The sequence below is a fragment of the Heteronotia binoei genome, chromosome 5 (genome assembly GCF_032191835.1).
Source record: "Heteronotia binoei isolate CCM8104 ecotype False Entrance Well chromosome 5, APGP_CSIRO_Hbin_v1, whole genome shotgun sequence".
Lineage (NCBI taxonomy): Eukaryota > Metazoa > Chordata > Lepidosauria > Squamata > Gekkonidae > Heteronotia > Heteronotia binoei.
This window is the reverse complement of record NC_083227.1, coordinates 57,361,697-57,376,287: the sequence shown is the minus strand read 5'-3', so window position 1 is coordinate 57,376,287 and position 14,591 is coordinate 57,361,697. Positions and strand designations below refer to the sequence as shown.

The 14,591-nt window shown below is 42.1% G+C and overlaps 1 protein-coding gene across 6 annotated transcripts in view; it reads left to right on the top strand.

The window, feature by feature from the left end:
* The window catches only part of FRMD4B (FERM domain containing 4B), a 209,569-nt gene that overhangs the window by 13,994 nt on the left and 180,984 nt on the right, over positions 1-14,591 (top strand). Inside the window, exon 1 of one of the 6 annotated variants that reach the window (XM_060239526.1) lies at positions 10,600-10,621. The exons of the other annotated variants lie outside the window; for them this stretch is intronic. The gene's annotated coding sequence lies outside the window, so the exon portion shown is untranslated. Of the gene's footprint in view, positions 1-10,599; positions 10,622-14,591 lie in introns of those variants that run through there. 6 annotated transcript variants of the gene reach the window in all.

The window sequence follows — 14,591 nt, the reverse complement described above, 5'->3', positions numbered from 1 at the left end:
CAAGATCGGGGACAGAGGGTGGCACTTGTGGGGGGGGACTATCTCAGTGGCACCCATTACAATGTGGTGTGCCGCAGGGAGCAATTCTCTCCCTAATATTATTCAACATCTACATGCACCCCCTTGCCCAGATCATCCAGAGGTATGGGCTGGGGTGTCATAAATATGCAGATGACACCCAGCGCTATCTGCTGATGAATGGCCACCCAGATTTGGCCCCAGAAGAACTGGGTAGGGCGTTGCAAGCCATGGCTGGTTGGTTGGAACAGAGCTGGCTGAAATTGAATCCATCAAAGATTGAGGTACTGTGTCTAGGCTACAGGGAGCTGGAATCAGAGATCAGGCTCCCATCCTTTGATGGGACTCCACTGCTGCCCACATCAAGGGTGAAGAGCTTGGGGGTATTCCTGGATGCCTCTCTAACTATGGAGGCCCAGGTTACCACCACTGCCAGATCAGCCTTTTTCCATCTGAGGCGGATCAGACAGTTGGTCTTGTATCTCACCTCCCCCCTGACCTGGGCACAGTGACCCATGCAATGGTCACTTCCAGGCTAGATTATTGTAACTCTCTCTACATGGGGATGCCCTTGAGCCTCCTCTGGAAACTCCAGCTGGCGTAAAATGCTGCTGCATGGATGTTGACTTCGTCGCCTATATGGGCACGAATCCATCCTGTGCTGTATGAAGTGCACTGGCTACCTATTGAGTACCGGATCTGGTTCAGGGTGTTGGTACTTACCTTTAAAGTCCTAGATGGCCAGGGGCCAGCATACCTTTGGGACCGCCTCTCCCTGTAGGAGCCCCGTAGGTCCTTACGATCAGCGACCCAGTAACTTTTGGTAATACCCAGCCCCAGAGACGTCCATCTGGCCTCAATGAGGCCCAGGGCCTTCTCTGCCCTGGCCCCTGCCTGGTGGAATGAGCTCCCCCTGGAGATCCAGGCCCTGCAGAATCTGCTTCAATTCCACAGGGCCTATAAAACAGAGCTCTTTCACCGGGCTTTCAACTGAGGCAGTGGGCGTCACTTGTTACCAGCCTCCCACCCCCCTCATTACATCCCAGTGCTACAAGACCTGCTGGACCTGGACAATAGGCCATGTCTGTGAGGCAGAATCTGCCATCTTAGTTTTTATAATTTTAGATTGTATATATATTTAAATTGGTCTTTTACTGTTTTTACTGTTGACTGTGTTTATGATGTAACCCGCCCCGAGCCTGTTCGCCAGGAAGGGCGGGCTAAAAATCAAATAAATAAATAAATACGGGGGGCGGGGAAAGGTATTTGTGAATTTCCTGCATTGTGCAGGGAATTGGACTAGATGACCCTTCCAACTCTATGATTCTATGGTATTCCTTGGAGGTCTCCCATCCAAATACTGACTAGGGCCGACCCTGCTTAGCTGCCAAGATCTGATGAGATCAGTCTAGCCTGGGCTAACCAGGTGTGATGAACTGCACTTTTTATGTTTCAAACAATTTTAGTAGTAACATATGGTAATAAATTTCAATTTCTTACTTCATTAATAATTACTTTTTTTTAATCTATCCCATATATTACTTTCTACCCACCCCTCCCCCAGTTACTTGACCCCTGCCGGTGTTATATACTTAAAATCTTAATATTAAAGGTACCCTTAATTAATAAGAACCAAAATTAATATCCTCCTCCGTCTTGTACTTTGTCATTATCAAAAATTGTCCAATGTCCTTTTATTTTCCACTCTTTTTCTACGTACCTTCTGAACTTTTTCCACTCCATCTTAAATACTTCTAAATCATAGTCTCTTAAGGTCCTGGTTAACTTGCCCATTTCACTCCATGTCATAACTTTTACAATCCAATCCCATTTCTCTGGTATTTTTTCTTGCTTCCACAACTGTGCATACAATGTCCTAGCAGCTGAGAGCAAATACCAAATTAAAGTTTTATCTTCTTTTGGAAATTTTTCCATTTGTAATCCCAACAGAAAAGTCTCTGCAACTTTGTTAAATTCGAATCCCAAGATCTTAGAAATCTCTTGTTGAATCATCTGCCAGTACTTTTTCGCTCTTTCACAAGTCCACTACATATGGTAGAAAGAACCTTCATGTTTTTTACATTTCCAACATCTATCTGGCATCTTATTGTTCATCTTTGCGGCCTCACCCACCATCAGAGACTCATGCCAATGGCAAGCAGGCGAGCAAAGTCATGAGCCCCCCCCTCCCAGCCATAAACAGATAGGGAAAATATAGTGCAAGGAGTCTACAGTCAGGGAAACCAGGCAAAATGTATGTCTAGGAGAGAGGAGACAGAGTCATGGCATGCCCAAGTCTCACTGGGAAGCGCTGCCCAGCATGGACACAGAGTCTTACCGCCCACCCTTGCAAGGAACCCTGCCCCCGTTGGCTGCAAGGCACAGAATACGAGGTGCCAGCCAGGTGCCCAGTGCATGCACTCCCTCTGCACTCCTCTGCTCTGTGCCGTGAAATGAGGTGGAGAAACAGAAACAGAGATCAAGAGCACCCGAAATCAAGAGCACTCCAGTGACATGCAGTGAGATCAAGAGCACTCCAGTGACATGCAGAGGCTGTGGTAAGTGCCCCTGCCTGGGATAAGTGCTGGAGATGCTGTCACTGAGAATGAGGGCAGGGGAAGGCGAGTTTGGAGCATGCACTCACACTTACCCATCGGTGCACAACCAGCTCTGCACACCGAGCTTCGGGAGGCTGGGCACCTGTTCAGACTTGGAAATAAGAGCCTGCCCTATACTGTCTAAGCAACCTCGCTGTGCAATGTCCTTCACCAAAGTGCCCCCCTTGCTCTAAGTCCATGTGGCAGAGAGCTCCCCGGCAGAGCCCCGTGCTGCCCATCCCTAACTAAAGGGTGTGTGGGGCAGGACTGGCAGCCTTTGTAGGAGGGGAGGCTGTGATTGGATGCTGGACAGGTGGATCACCCTGGCCAGGGTGTGCAAGGATTGGTGCACTGTCTAGTTGGCTCCCTGAGAGGCTGCACCAGGAGCGTCAGGAACCTTTGTTGTTGGGACACATGCGTCTCTATGGGATCCTCCATGATTTACCTTGCTGTAACTTTATGCCTCTTGCAGGGGCTGTGTCCGTGTTGAAAAGCCTTAGGAAGCCACCTAATGCCAGCCACGCTCCTAGGCCCACTCCCTTATGCGTGGGTGTACCTTCCTACGCCCCAGTTGCACTGCTGGCTGGGTGGAGTGCCACTTCGCCAGCGGGCAGGGATGGACGCACGCTGTGGTGTGCGCAGATTGGTGTAACTCCCATTTGCGCTGGCAGCGAAGTGGTTAGAGTGGCGTTACTCCCATTTCTGCTGGTGTAATGGTAAGTTTGCTCCCAAAGCACTTTCAGCCCCCCCTCTAGGATTGCTCTCTTAATACTTTTCTCCTTAAAACATAGCTACAGAAATCCTAATATTGAGCTTGTCCTCTAGGTGATTCCCCACCCCCACCCCAAACCAAGGATAAACTACAGAATTTACAAATCTACCAAGGAAACTTTGTATCATGCTCTCAAAAAAGTTTGGAGTTAGTTGGTACCAGTTTTGTCTCTTTAAGCTATAATTTTCTTTCCTCTCCATGGTTGGAACATTATAAATCACTGAAGCTCATCTGGAAATTTTGAAAGTGTAGTAAAGCCTCTTGTGCCAGTTGACAGTTAACTTTCATTTTGCTCATTTTACTTCCCAAAAACAATTTTCCAACTCTTTCACCCAAGCAGGTTTCCACTTCAACTTGTGAAATAGTATGTTTTGCTTCTGGGGTGGGGGGAAGGGTAGCCTTGAATGAAATAAGGTTTTGTATTGCTCTTCCTTCTCTGTTTCTGGATGAATTTCATTTCCAGACTGTATTTCATCTCATTTCCTTCTACATAGCTCATATACCAATTTCATAACAAGTGGTCCCTTATTCACTATGTGTGTGCTATTTATAATGTGCTAACGTTGTTCATGAGGTATGTAAAATTTAATGTGTATCTGGTGAAATAATATTGGACGTAATATTTTTACAGAGCTCACGTTAACGGAATTTAGTGAACATTATTATATTCATAGAAAAGAAATGTGGCTATAGTATACTTCTTTCTTTTAACTTGCCCCATCCCTAATATTTAGAAACAATAAAAATACTTTGAGAACTAATATCAGTAGTTTTGATGGTCTTAAAATGAGATAATTGTTTGTGTGTTTCAATTTGTTACCTGCCTTGGTGCTACTCCTGGGGACATCAGACACTCAGAAGTAACACAAGGAAGGAGTTTGAGGTCTACTGCAGAAGGTCAGGGAAAATCAGCTGCTTTGTGCATACAGAAAGTTTCCAGTGGATGCCAGCCGGATAGCCAATCTGGTTTGCTTTTTCCCCTGGAGAAAACATGCTTTGGAGAGTGGACTCTCTCATGTCATCCCTCCCTTGCCAAAATTCTATTATTATTATTTGTTTATTTATATTCCGCCCATTCCCCCATTGGGGGCTCAGAGCAGAGTATGCTTCCCAGGGTCCACCCCAAAATCTCCAGGAATTTCCCAAACCCGAATTGGTAACTCTAAGTGGAGAGTGGCATTTAAAAAACATTTTTGGTAATGCATGCCTTCTGTTTCAGTCCAGCCATATTTGATCTGGATTATAACACAATGGGTTTGTTGATATAGGCTAAATTGGCAATTTCTGTTGATTTCTTCTTCCAGCTGCAGACCCTGTTGTACCATCTCTCAGGGTCTTCTATTCCCCAGGAGCAGCATTTTGTGGACATCAGTGGACTCAGTGAGGGAAGAGGAGGCAGGAAAGTTCCATTCTGCCATTGGAAAATGGAATCTACATACAACTCTGTTTCAGCTACCTGAAACTACTACTAAATATGTCAATGGAAAAGTGTGTGTGTGTTGCGGGGGGGGGGGGGATGGAGACAGATCTTCCAATAGATGGCAGCATTCAAAAATAATATGAACAATGTATATTTCTTGGGGCACTCTGTTGCTGACTTGTAAGCCAGCATTTTTCAGCATAAATGATGTGACTTATAAATTGCCCAGTGTCACTAGGGTATACATATTTTAACAAATAAATAAAATGCACATAAGAACCCTCAAAGGGAGAATGACTTTGCTGAATTGGGATTTATCACAAAGCTCAGTATAATGCAATTAGAGCTCACCAAGTATTCTGAGTTTCACACGATAGATGTTAAATTAGCTAGGCCAACAACCTAACAAAATTCTGTCATCACCTATTGCTGCTGTTGTGAACAGCCATTGTGGGTAAGTGTATGAGTGCTAAATAGAAATATCATGGCTTTTTCCCCTTGCATTTCATTGGTTTCTGACTGCTTTGTTTATGGGTTTTTTTCTCTCTGCACCTATGTGTGTGAGATTTAAAATCGGTCAACTGATAACACACTTAATGTATCTGATGGTGAACTCTAGCCCCTGGAAGCTTATGCTGAAAAAAAAAAAAAACTGTTAGCCTTCAAGGTGCCTCAAGACTTCTTTTGAAGTCTTATTCTGAACAATATATGTTGTACAATTGATTTGAGCCCTGACCTGGATGGCCCAGGTTAGCCCGATCTTGTCAGATCTCAGAAGCTAAGCAGCATCAGCCCTGGTTAGTAATTGGATGGGAGACCACCAAGGACATCCCGGGTCACTACTCAGAGGCAGGCTGTGGCAAACACTTTCTTACCTTGAAAACCCTGTGGAGGCACCATAAATCAGCTGCAACTTGACAGCACTTTCCACCACTAATTTATTTGAAAATATTTGTATCCTGCCTTGGTTCTTCAGGAGAAACTGACCCATCCAGATACTACTAATGAAGTATGAATCCTTCAGCAATGAGGGCTTTACAATGACACAAATTCCCCTCTGTAAGCTTTGATTAATACTGCCGTATTTTTTTAAAGCTCTGTCTGCCTTCAGAATAGCACTGCACCATTTTTGCTTCTTCATTATGCTGAGCCTAAATGCCAAATACTACTGCGTCATAATTAGTCATTAGCAATTGCACTGATCTCCTGCACAGATGGAGATGGGCATGTCCTCTCATAGATCACAAAGAGGATAATACTGTCAGTATTAGGATAAACCAACTCCTACGCCCATGGTCACACATTCACCCTTAACCTTTCAAAGATATTGCTTATTTAGGTGAATAATTTCCACCTCAAAGTTTGGGTTTGACCATATCTTTTATTTTACAGCAAAGCTCCATAAAGCTCTCGGGGAATCTGTCATAGAGAACCCATTGTGACAAAGACATTAGATAATCCTCTTGCTTAGATTATACAATTAGAGATTTAAAACCAGCCTCAAGTTTCTACACATTGCTCACGTGGTGTGAAGTTGTTGGGATTCTTCCATTTCAGACTGCAATGTTGCGTATTTCTGCTTATTAGATTCTTCTTGATCAATGTCAAATGGGTTTGAAGAAGAAACTGGCTGATTGTTGGGCTATATTAGCCTTTAACTGTGATAAATTTTTGCCATTTTTATCTTGCAGTGTAGAGGTCTAGGAGACTCTGCAAAGGTTAGTGCCTGGTAGCCTCTAAAATTTCTATGTGAAACCACCTTCAGCTATTCAAAAAATGTTCAATGTAGCACTGAGGCAGGCATTCTCTGCTCCATATTTATTGGGCTTTAGAGACCAGATAAAGCCAGTTTTATTTTAGAGGGTTTTATTTCATTTTGAGGGTTTTTAATTGTAAAACAGGGTAGAAATATTTTAAATAAATAATAAGGAAGGCCATGAAATCTTGTGCATTGCTCTAGTTCTCTGTACTTCCTTCTGAAATGTAAAATACCAGATTTCACCATATGAAGGCCCAGTCATAAGAGTTACAGATCTGTTTACTTACTTAATTTATATCTCATCTTTCTCCCCAAAACAGCTTGCATCCTCCTCCTCTCCTCAATTTTATCCTCACAACAACCCTGTGAGGTAGGTCTGGCTGGGAGTATATGACTGTCCCAAGATCACACAACAAGCTTCAATGGGGACTTGAACCCGGTTTTCCAAGATCCTAGTCTGACACATCATGCTGGCTGTTTCTGACAAATGTATATAGATGAATTAACCCAGTGTCTGGGTGACCTGAACTGTTCCAGCCAAGTAAAAAATTTCTTTGTTTGTAGACCAGGTTTCCCAGTTCTTGAATGTTTTGAAGTCTTGAGAGTGGCAGTATAGAAATCCAGGAAATATTCAAGGGAGTAATTTAGCAACATCATCCCAACCATTCAAAAAACTGGAGATAAAAGTTTGTGATCTTTCAAACTGAGGACATCTTTTACAGGGAAACATAATAGTTTCAAGACTGTCATTTCTGCTTTTGCATTGTGTTAATTCAAAAGTATTTAACATATTTGTATTCCACGTCATCTCTGTAAGCTCAAGATAGCTAACAAAGCAAGAAGTTGCAAACATATAAAATAGAATGTAATGATCACTCAACAAGATAAAAACAAATTGGCTGTTGTAGCTAATCAGTGGGTAAAGGTAGTCCCCCTGTGCAAGCACCAGTCGTTTCCGACTCTGGGGTGACGTTGCTTTCACAACTTTTTCACGGCAGACTTTTTACAGGATGGTTGCCATTGCCTTCCCCAGTCATCTACACTTCCCACCCCCCCAGCAAGCTGGGTACTCAGTGGGTAGCTGTTGTAAAATACAAAGGAGGCGGAATTCAAGCATCCAGACTTCTGCTGTGCCAGTTTTGGGTTGCATCCTTCTCTTCCTTTATGTTGGTCATAGTACAGATTGTTTGCCAGACAAGTGCCTATTGTGACTGAGTTTGTCTGCAGAGGAACATCAGAGGTGACAGCTTTTGAAAAGGATATTCAGAATTGGAAGCTTGGTGATGTTCTGTCTGCTGGAGATACAGAAGTCTGGAGAAATCTGCCATTAATTCTGTGAAATAGTTATTCCTTCCTGAAATAGTTTTCCACATAGTTACAATTACTCTAGTTTGTATACCCTTTGTCTAAGCCTATGGTGTCTGCCTCTGATACTTACCTGCTGTGTAGGAGGACTTTCTGACAGATATCCTGCTGAACCATTTCATTGGTTAATACATATAGAAGTAGAGTACAAGATCAGAGGATCACGTAGGAGTGAGTGAAAGAGCATATCGGGGCAGAAGGTAAATGCAAGGGGATGCCAAAGGATTCAGAGTCTGATGGAAATGGGTGGAATAAAGATGGTATTCATTGCATTCTTAATGAAAGAATGATTTGTCTAGGGCTCAGCTAAATCAAATCAACATGAGAGGGACGTTTGTGAAATTTAAGAGGAACAGATTTCTAATTAATCTATGTTGTGATGGAGGAAAGTGCCTTCAACTCACACCCAATTTATGGTGACCCTGTAGGGGTTTTCAGGTAAGAGAGGAACAGAGGTTGCCTGCCTTTGTGCAGCAACCCTGGACTTTGTTGGTGGTCTCCCATCCAATTACTAACCACATCCAACTCTGCTTAGCTTCTGAGATGTGATGAGATTAGGCTAGCCTGGGCCATCTAGATCAGGGTTTAAGTTATCTATTAAAAAAGCATTCAAACTCAGTGTTTTATTTGGACTTATTCTTTTTCTGTACTTTCAAGCATGATTCCTTTGCTCTCTGCTCTCCCTCATGGGTAACCCTCTTTCCCTTTTCTGCCCCACTCTACACATTTCTTTTTCTATATGCTACCCTATCCTTTACACTGCACTGTTATGTTCTCTCTGCATAGACCTTCCTGCAGTCCTATCTCTGTCTTTCTTCCTTCTTCAGCTTCTTCCCCTTCCAGTTGCTACAAGTGCTCCCTGAGATCAGTGGCAACGGCAAGGCATTCATTCACTCTCCCAGCAGTTTACATGGTGGGTGTGTCCTAGACAGAGGTGACTTGTAGCACCCTTTGCCAGCTATAGAAGACTGGAAAAAACAGTGTTACATCACCATCACTTCTGAACATGGAATGATAACAGACATTATCCTACTAACACTATCATTCTCTGGTATTCTGGATCCTGGGCATTAAGACATGGGTAAGATTCCTACTGAAAAATCTCCCTTCTTTCTGAGCCCAGCAGTAACAATCTGTAACTTGTCTGTTCATGCTGGGCTGTATCCAGGTGGTATAAAATAAGACTTGCCACATTTAAATCCCACTCAGGGGGGTGGGAATGTGGTTTAAGGAAGCTAGCAAACTATGTTTCACTAACAAGATTTCATATTTCTGCATTTGTAATCCACTACCATTGCAAGCCTGTGCAGTTACACCCTTCTTGTATCTGAAGAAGTGTGCACGCACATGAAAGCTTGTGCCTTGACCAAGCTCTGTTGTTCTTAAAGGTGGCACTGGACTCAAACTTTGTTCTCCTTCTAAGCCCAGTAAAATTGAACTGTAAAACACTTCTTTTATGGGTTGCCAAGTTTAACTTCTATCACTGTAATGTTCTGCATGCATCATGAAAACGAGACTTGCATTGGCCCTAGTGTCTGCCTGTTTGATCTGAGAGATGACAGAGGTGGAGGCAATGTAGTTGAACATCATGTTGAATGGCAAAATAAAATTCTAGAGTCATTTTGCCTTGTGCTTGCTGCCTGTGCTTAAAACTGGCCAAAAAGCGGGATTCGAATGAGCCAACTAGTTCTGATTTAATTATATGTGAAAACAAAGCTGTTTTCTTCCCCTCATATTTCCCTCCTCATTGGTAATCATTGTCCAAGAGTGAGGCTGTAAAAATCCTGCACTAGTGGCTTCTGTATTGCGTCTTAAATGAAAAATAACATCAGCTTGGCGTCTATGCCCTGTTTGTTGGCCCTTCAGGGCAACCAGTTGGCCACTGTGTGAAACAGGATGCTAAACTAGATGGACCATTGGTCTGATCCAGCAGGGCTCTTCATATGTATTTAAATAGAATTATCTGAGGGAATAATATTCCACAGACAGTTTCAGTGCCTGGCTCATATATTCATATCCTTCTGATCGGAACAACACCAGTAAAGTCCTACCAAGAGAACTTTCCTTTCAACTTCTCAACAGATGTTATATTTTCCATGGAATTTGTTCACACATTCAGCTGCAAGACAGCTTGGGGTGTCATATCAGCAGAGGGTGGCAGTGTGGGAGGATGCAATGGCTTGTACCAAACTTGTGTTGCTGCCACTTGGGTCCAAAGCTTGTTGTGGAGCCAACCAGGGTGGCACACAAAAAGGATACTTGGTATGGCAAAAGGTCTTCAGCCAGCATCAGTACATGCATGCACAGAAATTTGGATTAGAGATGTAGCCTTCTTTTATTCATTTTGCTTTTTGAAACTTGTAAGCAGCAAATAACTTTACTGCAATGAGAACTACTTCCGGTAAAAGTTTTCAAGTGTGAGTTTTTGCTTTCTGTTCTGTACAAATCCACAATATTCTCATGTTGTCTGGCTCCCACTGGAAGGCTTTTGTTTCCAAAATTGTAATCAAAGCAACAAACACTAAGGTCATTTCCTAGAGATTATATGGCAACGGAAGAAGCCTGGGATTGTGTGTGTCCCCGCTCCAAGTAGCATTTATTTAAGCAAAATGCTTTGTAGCCACACTGTTTGTATTGTACCTCTTGTGCTCCGTCCAGCTCTTTAAACTCACCAGATTGTATGCTCAAAGGTAAGAGCATAGTTTTATGTTTAATTTTTAAAAATTGATTCTATGTATGTCATAGTAAACTAGTTTAAATTAAATCAGAACAAAATATAACCTCAAAGTTAAGAGATGCAGAGAAGGAGACAAACATGTTAAAAAAGCAGATTGAGTAGGAAGTCTTGCAGTGTAAGTCTAAGCAGAGTTACACCCTTCTAAGTGCAGTAAGTACAATTGATCTAGAAGGTTATACCTCTGTATAGGATTGCTCTGGTAGTGTTTCTGCTTGTTCTCCTTTGTAGAACAGTTGGTAAAATAAAAGAATTTTATGTCAGATTATTGTGACATACATTTTTGAAATCTCGCTTTATGAGATGCATACAAGTACTGCATTCATTCTGAGTGGTTGAAGGCATCGGGAGGGGGGTGTATGTTTATTCTGAACATTAACATGGTATTATTGCCATTGTTCCATATGTGGTTTGCTTCTGGAAAAAAAAAATCTCTTCTGGACTCTTCTTGTTGATCTTGCAGTCCATTAGCTGGTCATAGTTTCTCATTTCACAGCTGTAGTGCATTTGTACACCCTTCAGTGTTAGCTTGGTACAGACTGGATGAATTTCCTGTAAGCTAGGAATGGTTCTGAAACCTCTTGAAAATAGACAAGGAATCACTGTCACAGAAGCCTCGTTTCAGTTTAGAACTATTAAACAGCACATGAGTAAGATCAGCTCTTCTCTGTCCCTGTCTCAATTGATGCAGTGTTTGGCACTAGAAGGAGCACAGCAAGCATGGAGCTCATTGGGAGAAATGGATCTTTGAGTCATACTCTTATTTAGAGGGCTCAGTGAACCACACAAGTCTGGTTCTGTCCAGTATATTTGATTTTTTCTCCCCACAAACGCAGACACGGTATGCATGTGTAAAAGAGAGGGAGAGTAGGTGAAGACGCTAATTCATCTACTTCGAGTTGTTCTCACAAATTCAGAATAGTGCGGTCTAACTTTCTGTGCTAGAAGATTATGATGTTCATGAGGTTCAGTTCCTTTGTCTGTAATTTCAAGAAACTGGAAGGAGGGAAGCAGCCCAAAACTTGGTGGTGATTTGTTTCAGGAGAAATGTTTCAAAGTTATAATAGGCCAATAAGAATGCTCTTGACATAATCCTAGCCATATAATACAGGCTATAGGCTAGTGTTGCAGCCTCCCGGCTGGGAAATACCTAGATATTTTTCAGGTAGAGCCTGGAGAGGGCAAGGTTTAGAGAGGGGAGGGACGTCAGAAAAGTGTAACAACACAGAGTCCACCCTCCAAAGTAGCCCTTTTCTCCAGGGGAGAATCCAGCAGTTTGGATTAATTGAGATAATGTAATCCACAAAAAAGCTCCAGCCTAAATTAAAAAACCCTGTTCTACTATAATTGTTGAATGTTTTAGGGTTGCCAACCTGCAGGTGGGGTCTGGAGATCTTCTGGGATTATAGCTAATCCCCAGGAAAAAATGGATCCCCCAAAATCTTCAGATATTTCCCAACCCAGAACTGGCAATCATATACATAATTAATCTTTCTCACTGAGACTCAAGGTGGATTGCTGAATGGGATGACAATGCAGTGAAAATAGTAGAATTCATACGAACAATACACTAACAAAACATAATCATGATGCCATACTTAGTACAATGTTAGAAGACTGAAATACAATATTAAAAAATAATTAGAAAACTACATGATACATACAATAAACCAGGGATGTCAAACGCATCGTTTGGGGTCCGAATCAGGCCCCCAGAGGGCTCCTATCAGGCCCCTGAGCAACTGGCTGTCATCTGCTTCCTTCTCCCTCTCTCTTGCTTCCTTCTGTATAACAGCTTGCTTTGCAAGGCTTGCTCAATTGCACAGGAGATACAGAGGAAAGCCTCTATTTTCTCCATTGGCTGAGGAAGCGGGGAGGAATAGTTTGATTTGCCAGGCTCTCTCAATTGTACAGCAGAGCTACTGAGCCAAGCCTCTCTTCCTTCTATTGGCTGAGGCTCCTTCCCCCATCCCCTGGGGAAGGAAGAAAGAGCCACAGCTTCCTTTGCCCAGTTCCCTGGATCCCATGGGAGAAATACAAAGGAAGCATATTTAAAACCTATGCGTGCTAACATTTTAAGCATGTTTTAAGGTGTTTTTTAAAAAAATGTATTTCCCTTTATAAAGATGTTCCCCTGAACAATTCAGTTGGGCTGCAGCCCTATTCCCTTTACTTAAAACATTCCATTCCGCCCCGTTCCATTTTGCAACAACTGTATTTATCTTAACGGATGCATATGTATATTGGAAGCAGAATAAAGAGTTCTGCATAATAAGCAAATCTATACACTTAGTTTCTTTGACACAAATGGGAGATCACCTGGGTGCAGAATCTGGGTTATTCAAAGTCTAGGGATTCAGTGTGCGCAGCGCCCTGATGAATAAACAATGGCACTCTGCCTTCTCTGCTCAGGATGGAGAATGCTGTGCCTTGCCAGGGCTTTTTACTGGCTCAGCTGGAGGAGATTATATGAAAGTTAGTTGAGTTCAGTTTGGTTTATTACGGCCCATGACCAAATACACAGCACAATGCAGGCCAACAACAACCACATAAAAATTGTAAAAATCAAGATGGACCTAAATAAGTAAAACGTAAGATATTTAAAAAATAAATGTGAAAATAAAATATAGGACATTAGTATGAGTAATGAGATATGACAAATAATACAGTAGTGGTCAAACATCCTCTAGCTTAATAAATATAGTACATATAATAAAAAATTTAAAATTTAAACATTTAAAAATTATACAGCTCCAGAAGAAATATTAACTAGAATACACTGGTTAAAATTACAATCTGTTACCTCGACATTAACTTGTAAGAACCATAAAATGCAATTTGATTGCATGGGAACAAAATTTGGCAACTTTATGCATGGTCTCTGTATTTATATCAGTTTCAGTAGCATTTGTGATGGTATACAGAGTACTCAGGCATTTAAGAAAAGATAAAATACAAGCTTGGAAATATTAAAAAAACAGTCAGTTCAGGACCCCTTCTTTACATAATCCTCACGAATTCTCCGAGCTGAAAAGTTAGTTGATGTTATGCAAGAGCCAAATATTTTTTTCTCCTGGGAGGGGGACCAACCTTCTATTCATAGACCAAACCCACCCACCCCAAACCTTGTACTAGAATCAAACTAGGCTTTCCCTGAACAGTTTTGAAGCCATCCCAAATTGGCTCTGTGACTCAGCCAAAATTAACACTACACAGCCAAAACGTCCATGGAAAGCACCACCAGAAAAGCATCGGGCTGCAGTTGCTTCCCATAGATTGCTGTTAGCAATGTGAGGCTCTGCAGAAGCAAAAAGGTTTTAGACCTGAGTTCCAATATTTTTTTATTTTAACCTTTTAATATTATAAAATACCTTTCTCCCTTTCTCACAATGCAAGAACTCGTGGGCATTCGATGAAATTGCTGAGCAGTCGGATTAAAATGGATAAAAGGCAGTACTTCTTCACCCAAAGGGTGATTAACATGTGGAATTCACTGCCACAGGAGGTGGTGGCGGCTACAAGCATAGCCAGCTTCAAGAGGGGGTTAGATAAAAATATGGAGCAGAGGTCCATCAGCGGATATTAGCCACAGTGTGTGTGTGTATAATTTTTTTGGCCACTGTGTGAGACAGAGTGTTGGACTGGATGGGCCATTGGCCTGATCCAACATGGCTTCTCTCATGTTCTTATGTTCTTAAATATGCCCCCCCCCAAAAAAAACCCAACGTGAGAATACATGAGAAAAGATCAAATATACAAAAAAAGAACAAGCCATACTACTATCATATTCCATTTTAAAAGCAGAAACAAATTTACAGTTTGTTAATACTGATCATCACACCTAGAGGTGTGAACTCTGCTACTCTTAGCATCATCTTAGCAAGTTTTCCATCCATCATCAGACCCAATCGATTATTGTCCCTATG